This window comes from Chaetodon trifascialis, chromosome 8 (genome assembly GCF_039877785.1).
Source record: "Chaetodon trifascialis isolate fChaTrf1 chromosome 8, fChaTrf1.hap1, whole genome shotgun sequence".
Lineage (NCBI taxonomy): Eukaryota > Metazoa > Chordata > Actinopteri > Chaetodontiformes > Chaetodontidae > Chaetodon > Chaetodon trifascialis.
Window position 1 is genome coordinate 4,960,587 of NC_092063.1, and position 9,571 is coordinate 4,970,157.

Consider the following 9,571-nt stretch of genomic DNA (forward strand, 5'->3'; position numbering starts at 1 on the left):
GGATGCAGCAGCAGTAGCATGTCAAATATCCTTTGAATGCACCTTCTGTGTGGATCAGCTGGTAAACAGCATTAGGTCCCATAGTGTAAATCCCTAACTGTTGCAGATTAAGACAAGAAAGGATGCTCAATCGTTGCTTTCATGTACAAACCTGCCCAGTCCCCTTCCTTTCCCACTCTCTCCACTCACTCCTCTCCTCCACTTCCGCCTCCCTCAGGCAGGCGAACGCTTCAGAGCAGTCATATTTAATCAACATCTTCACGGACAACAGAAGGATTTCAAGTCCTGTGCTGCAAAGGGTTTGGCTGTCACACTCTGAGTAATTGTCTTAGATACCCTGATTCACTCTCCTTAAACACTGCAGAAAAGACAACGCTCTTGACCTACATTGCAGCTGATGTGTGAAGACGTAGTGATTTTTGATAGTGTGTTTTGCATGGTGTGATATTGCATCATGTCGCTTGCTCTGTGTTAATGATTTCCCTGTCTATTTAAAACAGGTTACATGACAAAGCCTCTGTCATGTTTCACATTTCATTGGTTCTGACAGAGGCAGAATAATGCGTCTGTTTGGCCGAGCTCCCGCTGTTCCGCTGAGTACATGCAGTGTTTCCCTTTGATAGCGAGGGGCACTAGGAAGTAAGAGTAGTGAAACAACAACATCTAACTTCCTCTCTGATAGATTCATCTTGATAATGTTTGGCTGGCAGGAGCAAACACCAGTCATTCGGCAAGCACGCTGTTACTGTAGCTCAATTTAGTTGGTGCGGCATGATTCACAATGGCCATTCTGCTGATATCATTTGATAAGACGGGCTCCCAGAAATGCTTCGAGGGGAAAACAGGATTTATTGTTCCCACACATTCCACAAAGCTCTATGCTTATGTTGCACAAAGGTATAATCTTAAAGGTCGGGCCGAGGTCAAAATCAACAACAAAAGCGATTACATTCATAAAGTGTTATTAACGGTTTTGCCCGGAGCGTGCCAGGAGAGCAAACACACATCCTCTCAGACTCTGTGTGGGCTCCATGACAAGCTGCCTCCCTTTTAAAGTACCTTTCATCCCTCTTCTCTCACTGGCTTCAGTGCGTGGATCAGAGTCATGTATTCATGCATAAACATAACTGTTATCCCAGGGGAGAATTCATTTCCCCTGGCTTGGACACTATAAATCACCTTGGGCCAAAGTAAAGAGTCTGGAGCTGAGGGCTGGCGGCAGCAGCTTTTAGACCAAACTTTTTTTCCTGAAAGATCCAAGATCCTTCCTTCCTAGCACCCTCACAATCTGACCGAGCATTCGAGTTGACAAAATATGGACCTTCCACGGTTTTAAGTCACGTGTGCCGCTTTGAAAGCAGCAGCCGACTCGCTCGGTGTCATTTCTTGCCTCTATGTTTCCATCAATATTGCAGGGAAATAAGATGCCGCAGTGGGCCATATCTTATGTTTTGAAGTTGCGGGAGTTTCGTGGTCTTTCATCATCAATTTACCACAATTTACTTTGGTCTACAACAGTGGAAAAAGTTTATCAAGAGGACGTGTGAGTATGTGTGTGTGCGTGATAGATTTCCAGACAGTTTTCTGTTCGCTATCTCACTAAGGAATGAATGTGGAAGGCCACGTTTCCCATTTTCTTTTCTTCTCCCCTCCTATCTGCTGAGGGCTGAGGATGAGTCAAGGCTAGTGCCTCACACCGAGAAGAGCCATCCACCCAGATAAGGCCATGCCTCACTGCATTATAGTAACAATGAAGAGAGCACAGGTGCAGGTATCTACATGTCACCGAGCCTCTGTGCACCACAAGGGAATCTCAGTGTTGTGTTTGCCTTCAACCCCACAGGAGGAAAAGTCAATACACTAAGCATAGAGAGAATTAAGGTAATGTAAATTCAGCGACCTGCTGGATTGTACAGTTCTTGGGCAAACGCTAGCATGAGTCAATCTTGTAAGAAAATTACACGCTGCTTTGAAATGGCTGAGAGAGCTAATGGCCATAATGGCCCCTTTTGAGTTGTAAGTGGTTCTAGTTGTAATTGCGCCACAGTGCATATAGTCGAAGGACAAAGCTGCTGTTGGCCGAGCTCCCCTACAGCACATGAGCAGACTAGACAAGCAATGTCTGCACCCCTTTTCCTGCGGTAACCATGGCGACAGTGGCAGGCCGGGGCATCCTCATCACCAGGGGGCAGTGTGGGCAGCGCAGCGTGATGTTGCCCTCGCTGCCTACCCCGATGCCTCATCGTAAACACACACACACACACACACACACACACACACACACACACACACACACACACACACACACACACACACACACACAGAGGACGGCACCACGCACTCACACAAGAGACACATGTGCCATGCAGTCAAACAAAGATAAATGAAAATGTACACATACACTCACACACACATACACAGTCATTTGCTCCTGACAGCTGCCCCTTGGCGTCTAACACAAACCTACTCCCACTCTCTCTCTCTCTCTCTCTCTCTCTCTCTCTCTCTCTCTCTCGCTCCTTTTTGTTGCTCACTTTTTGTCAAGTTTCCACCAAACAAAAACGCACATCCTCCCATGACACCAGCTAATTGATTATTGATGGTGCCGGGCTAAACTGACTTACATTCAAGCGGACGTGAAAAGAGAAAACGCTGGGACAATGCATTCAGTGCCTTTCATGAAAATGAAGTAAGTCGAGACATTTGCATGTAAAGCTCGAGGTCTTTCTTCTCCTCTCTTTTTGTTGTTGTTGCTTTCATGAGCTGTTCGGCCTGCACGGGCAGCCTGAGCGGTTTGAGGGCGAAGGTGACTGAGGCGAAGCAATGTAGGTGGCATCATGAAAAACAAGCTAGCAGCTGATAGTGTTTGGAGGAAACTAAAAATAAAAAAATCACGGCAGTCCTCGTGGCTTGCTGGGGTGACAGTCTGACTCCCAACCGGTGTGAAGATCAGTGACAAACAAACAGCCAGACTTGTTATTCTCCGGGTCCCCGTGCCAGCATTGCTGCCCTTATCGCTGGCATCACACAATTTTGTTACACGTGGTAAAATATAGGATGGCTTGTGACAGCAGCGATCAGATAAAGAGTGAGAGCGGCTGGGCAGGGGAATGTGGAGATGGGGCTGAATGCCTAAACAGGCTGTTGTGTGAGGGGGAGAGACTGATGATTGTGGCTGGCAGACTGAGGCACTAAAGAATGGCAGAGGCGAGGGATCCTGTCCCATGGAAATGTGTCACGAAGGCAGTTCCATTAACATCTTAATAAAAGCTTCCCAGGCCCCGGAGAGCCCTCGCGAGCAGGCTGCCTTCTCCACTCACACGGGGGCCCGAAGCCGTTCTCGCAGCATGTCAACGGGAGAACATTTAAGTTCTGCCAGTATTGCATTGTGAGGGTGTTAGGCTTCCCAAAGGAGTAGCCTAAATGCCTACCCGCAAACATGCTCCACTAAATTCCTTTATTCCCCTTTCCCTCTACTTTCATTTACTGTCCATTTCTCCATCTGTTGGATTCAGCGGTCCTACAAAAGGCTTTGTTTCAGCAAGCTGGCAAGCCTTTGGGACAGCAGAGTGCACACTGGGGTTCATTGCTAACTTGCTGCCATCAATAGAGAGAGCAGGATCTGGACTGGCCACGGTTACGGCTGGCAGAGGGACGACTGTTAACCGTTCCCCGACGGTCCTCTGATGAGACTGGCTGGAGCCTGTCTGGGAGCTGCGGACACACACGCAGCCTTCCTCTTGCAAAAAAACACAGTTAGCGTCCTGACAGAGATGAGGAAATAAACTCTCAACAGGCCGATCAGAGGGAAAAAATCCAAGCACAGTAAGACTACAGTAGAAAAGGTGGTTATTTTTCCTTCAAGTACTCAGAGCATTAAAAAAAGCACGGTCTCCTTGTGTATTGTGAAAAATGAAATGCAAAGGAGTGGCATTGATTTTTGCACTGTGTGCTATGTGTTGCTCATACTGGGCAAGCTGCTACTTAACAATGTAGTGGCCTGTAGTCATCAATTTAAAATGGTTTCAACGATTCGATAGTCACTGAAGGCAACACGCACAACTACTCAAGATGATGAAAATGGCTGCAGCAGCATGACGAGACCGTTAAATGTTGTCCTGTGGTGTTTTCGAACATCTGCTATTGTGTGGGAATTATCAAAGAGACTCACTGTAGCTTAAGATCTATGGTATCTATATGTTTAGGATATCAAAGGGTATCTTCAACAGGGCATGCAGCGCTGGATTTTACACTTTAGCACAAAGCAGAGGGACGCAGCAGAGTGAAGGGATGCATCCAATGTGTTCTGATGCTGGCACAGTGTTAGCTAGGATTTCTTCTTGTAAAGGACAGAGACTGAAAAACTATTTTCTTTACTTTCCAAAATAAGTTTGACTGATATCATGTTGCAACAATGTGGAAGATCTTTCCAATTTTAACCTGGTACCTGCCCGATATCTGAGTATCAGCATCAGAATCACTGCAACAAAGTTTAGTGTCATCTTACACCAGATGCAGAGGCAGACTTCCCAGTTCCTACACGCTTGAATCATATCAGCAGAGTGCTGCCTCTACAACCAACAGCAGCTTAAACGAAGCTTGCTAGGATAATCATGGCCTGGAGAGACTATCTCTACCGCTGAATCTGGCGCTTGAAGCATCAGACAGGTAGAAAACCTCACGTTGTTTACAATTATCCAGAGGAGAGACGGAAAGCACAGAAGGCGAATGAAGCCGCCTGCCGCGGATAAAGACAAACAGGCAGTGATCTTCTGCCTTCCACTGAAGACGGACCCCTCTCAGACTAAATGTTCTCCCTGGCTGCACTCCACTTGATCAATGTCACCACAGATCCTGATCTTCCTTATGTCAATCCTCACACGTACGCGCCCGCCATAAACGCGGATTCCAGGCGCAAACATGCGCATAACAAGGCCGGGCGAGTGAAGCGTGCGTGGGTCAAGGAGATTGAGATCTGTGTTGTGACAGCTGGACGGTTGAGACGTTCAGATAAACAGCCCACAGTGAGGAAAGACGGGAGGACAATTTCATTAAAACAAACACTCGCTCACTATTTGTACACTCCAGCAGATAGGAAAGGGAGGACCTATATCTGTGGGAGAATGAGTCAGTGAACTCACAAAAGCACCATTATCTGCATGTGTTCGTGTGTGTGCAAGTAAAAGACAGTTGAGATGGTGGGGGTGGTTGTGAGGGGAGGGGAGGGGAGGGGAGGGGAGGGGTGCGCAGAATACACAGCCGCTGAGCGCATTTGCAGAATTCACTCATTAAGAAATAGGTCAAGGATTCTGCCTGCATGTGTAGCGACTTGTCAAAATCTCTCAAGCTAAACTGTGGCGAGTCTGGCTGCCTTAAGGGGGGAATCCAAGCCGGAGCCGGCAGTGAGCTGTGTGAACGCTGGTGGTGACACAGCACACAGGAAGGCAGCAACAGCTCATTCAGGAGCAAACCGTGCAGTTAAAAAATTAGTAAAGCCATCGCGGTTGCTGAGTGGAATAAGTGGAGGGCAATGAATGGAAAGAGGCCGTGCGCTCGCATTGTGGCCCGATAATTAACTCAGCTTGTTGTTTGGGCTCTTTGCTGTTCATCAACAGAGGACGCTCTTGAGCCATGCGCGCCAATCAGCAGTTTGTCGCAGATGCTGAGAGATGGCGATGGCGGCGGTAGCTGCGGCTGAAGATTACGATGCCTCAGACACTCTTCAAACCATCCACGGGGTACATTACGGACCAATTCCTCTTAAGAAGGTGAGATTTCATAGTGAGAGGTCACTTATCTGTACACAAAAATAGCTACTCCAAAGGTCAAGACGAAGTGTTTGAAGTGAAGACTCCTGCACAAGCCAGACTAAAATGCACCTTGTATTTGAGCACAGGTGCTATTAAAGGAAGCCAGACCTGAATATTTTCTCTGGGATAATGTGGTGATCCTGAGCAGACTTATGCAAATGGATCCAACATCAGAAACGCTAAGTACAGAACACCTTGCTGACCACCCAGCTTCACCGTAAATCCAATCAAAGTATCGCAGCCGCCCCGCAGAGAGGTGAAGTGGAGAGGCAGCTGCAGAGAAACGTCAACGGCTCCTCCACAAAGCATCATCTGAGTTCGTCCAGTCGAAGCAATTTCTCTCCAGCTTGGCGAGGTTAACCTCATTGATTGGATGGATGTGTGATGTTGTGCTTCTCGAAAGGCTTTCTTGGACGGCGCGCCTTCAAAGGCATCACTTGAAAGTGATTCATTGAGCAGAATTCTTAACATCTTCACTCATATCCTCCATTATTTAAAAAGGGAACAAACTGACTGTGATTCCTCACTTTCAGAAAAAGCTGAGACCATCGCCGACGTCTCTGGAAGTGTTTTTAACAGCGATCCGAGCGTATGGTCTCGTCTTCAGAGAAACAAGTCAGCAGCAATAAACTTGTATCATATAAGGTTTCTGTAGGTTCATAAACGATGAGAATAAGTCTGAGGCAAAGCGGAGCTAATAGAAGTGTATAAAACAGTCATTTAACAGCTGCTGGTCAGTGGGGCTGACTGCTCAGTGGCAGAAACACACTATCACTGAATGTGTTTTTTTCATTAGATTGGAGTTAATTAGGTGAATATAATCAGCGTGTGATAATCAAACCAATGCTGAGTGCTGGTTTGTTCTTCCAAAGGCTGCAATTTCCACCCTGGTGGCTGCTTTGGGGTCAAACCGCTGTTTCACTTTGAGATGGATATTAAAATAATGATGTGAGCGTGTCACGCTTCACATGCACAAAAAAACGTGATTTCACCAAGAAGGAGCGGGTTTTGATTGCACGGGCAGAGGGATTAATATGCTGCCCGTCAGCCGTGGCAGATGTAAGTTATTTTCATGCAAATGTGAGGCAATTTTCTACTTAAGACAACATTTATTTTCTTTAGAGTCATTGTCATGGGCGCTTGGCGGAGCGCTGGCAGTCTGACAGAGAATGAAGATTTGTAGGTGCATCTGCTGAATAGGACAGATGAGGTCTAGAGTCGATCTGGTGATCCTTTTGTCGCAATTTGGGTTTTTGAGGGGTATTGAAATGAGATGAAGTGAAACAGATCAGTGACCCCGTGGATTTGATTCACAGCACGTATATTTTTGTGCATATAAAAAGTGAGAAATGTAACAGTCTGATAATCAGCTCCGCTTCACTTGTTGCAGTGACACACAGGTCCAGGTCTGCAGCCTGCTGCTAGTTGGAATATTATATCTAAAAAAAGGTTCAATATTCTCTTAATCTAAGTCCTGTGGACACTGTGTAGAAGAGCATTCCTGTCGACATTTGTCCCCAGAATCAAGAGCACCACACCATCCGAGCACTGTGATGATGGCAAGCATAAAGACTCTGAAAATAATTCAAATAACTTCATTAAATACACTCAGACAAAACGAGAAGCAGCTCATCAGCAGGGATGATGCTAACTGGAGGAGTCTGCAGAACAGGTTGTAAGTCAGGAACACTGGTGCATGAGGAGGCAGCTAAACTGTGATGAATGAGAGCAGAGCATAAATGGCTGTAACGTGAAGGATCCACAGTAACACCTGAGTGTGAAGCCTGCTGTAGGCGCAGGACTCACTTCCAGTGAAATGATTTCAGGTGCACAAACAGTGCAGCTGTTGCAAACCGCACATCAGCCTTCATTTCAGACTGCGAGCTGTGGCGAAGCTACAATGAGAGACCGAAGCGGGCTGCTGCCTCTTCAGAGCCTGCAGCCCAACATGAAAAATGTCTCTTCAGTCTCCGCAGTGTCGGGAATCAGCCCCGCGCGGAGCACGGTGGCCGCTCTGGTTAGCAGCGGTGTGGGATTTAAACAAATATTTACGCAGGCTGGAGCAGATGAAGCCGGAACGAGCGCGTCACTCACCTCTCCATTCGAACTGGATCTGCCGGTGATCCTGATCCCTCCCGCGCGGCTGCTGCTGCGGCTGCTTCTCTTCTAGTTTCAACTGACGCGCGACTCACATCCACAGCAAGAAAATGTTACAGCCTTCGTTTTCGGAGACGCTTCAGTAATCTCACATTCACTTCTTCTCCCAGTTCCTCAGACGCGTCTGCCTACGGAACCTGTTCAGCGGCGTCATTCATTCAAGCGAAGACCTTCACGACTGCGAGTAAATTGCAAATTCAGTGCGTAAAACTTCGCGACGGAGCATCCACCATCTGAGCTGACCTGATGTCACTTTACTGGACCGTGTCGGCGAAACGGCACATTCCTTCAGGTCGGGATCGGGCGTCCTCCGGGCGGCGGCGCACGCAGGTTAGGGACGAGCCGCGGTCGGTCTTGCCATCGTCCGCCGGTGTTGATTTCGCAGCGTCAGTTCAGACCCGCAGCGCGTCTTTCTCGCAGGGCTCTGCCGGACTGACACAGATTAGCGGCTCCATCAGTGTACAGTAGTGTGTGTACGCCGCCACTGGCACACTGCGCGTTTAAAGCCAGCCCCCTCGCACTCCTTCTCATTATGGAGTTAACTGTTTCCGCCCAGAGAAAAACATTAATAATGGATAAATTCAAGAAACAGGCTAGCTATAATTCAGAAATCCACTCTATGAACAACACTCGGGACTATACTGAGAAGGATATTTAACATACTGTAAACATAAACCTAAATCAGACAGCAATTTGCAACCCGCCACCCCCACCAGACAAATAAATAAATAAAAAAACAACTGACCGAGAAGACGCCTGAAGTTTTAAAGACACTTAATATGAATTTGAATAACTGGAGAAAAAAACTGCAGATTCATATTCCCCATCATTCCCTTTTCCATGCTCACCTCACACCCTACTGCATTGATTAACTATTGATAGGCTGATTGAGGACTGCATCACACATTTTAAAAAGAAAACGCTCTTACCCCTGAGCCTGCACACTCAACAGCCTCTGACAGTCTGCCATGCAGCTCTGTTTCTGTTAGCACACTGCCATCTATGGACCGAACTGTCAACCTATTTCTGCTCATCTGCCTCTCCCCCTCTGATTTCTTCATTTTTTGCAATTCTGCTATTCATTTTTTCCTCTATTTTTCATTATTTGCTCACCTTCACTCTCAAAGATTGCACCTCACCGGTGGAACTGAGGAGCTGATGGCTGTTCCAATTTTGGAGATGATGATCACAAATTTCAAATCCCTAAAGTTTTCTCTAAAATATGACCTCCATCAGAGCCACAGTGCTAGCCAGTATATTCTAACTAAGCACAGAAGGCACTTTGTGTGGAAACATAACGGTAACAGCAGTGCATCTTCTCTTCTTTTATCTGTTTTTTGTCTCTGAAATGAATAAAGATTCATGTCACTTGGGCTGCACACACTGCTAAATTATACCCGTTTCAATGGGAAAATGTCCAAATACTTGTCCATCACCTTCCATTTCATAAATGATAACTTCAATATTTGCAGCCAAGCTCTGACTTTTAGCTTTATGTCCATGAGTGAGACCATCAACTGGATGCACTCGCTCAACACCGTATATACATATTTCTATATTTTTCCATTACGATCCAGGAGTGACATTGAAACGGTTACACACAC

General features: G+C 46.8%; 1 protein-coding gene across 1 annotated transcript in view; it reads right to left on the bottom strand.

The window, feature by feature from the left end:
• Positions 1 to 8,461, bottom strand: part of plxna2 (plexin A2) — a 166,215-nt gene extending 157,754 nt beyond the window's left edge. The window contains exon 1 of the mRNA XM_070967634.1: positions 7,905 to 8,461. The gene's annotated coding sequence lies outside the window, so the exon portion shown is untranslated. The remainder of the gene's footprint in view (positions 1 to 7,904) is intronic.
• Positions 8,462 to 9,571: the final 1,110 nt, after the last annotated feature.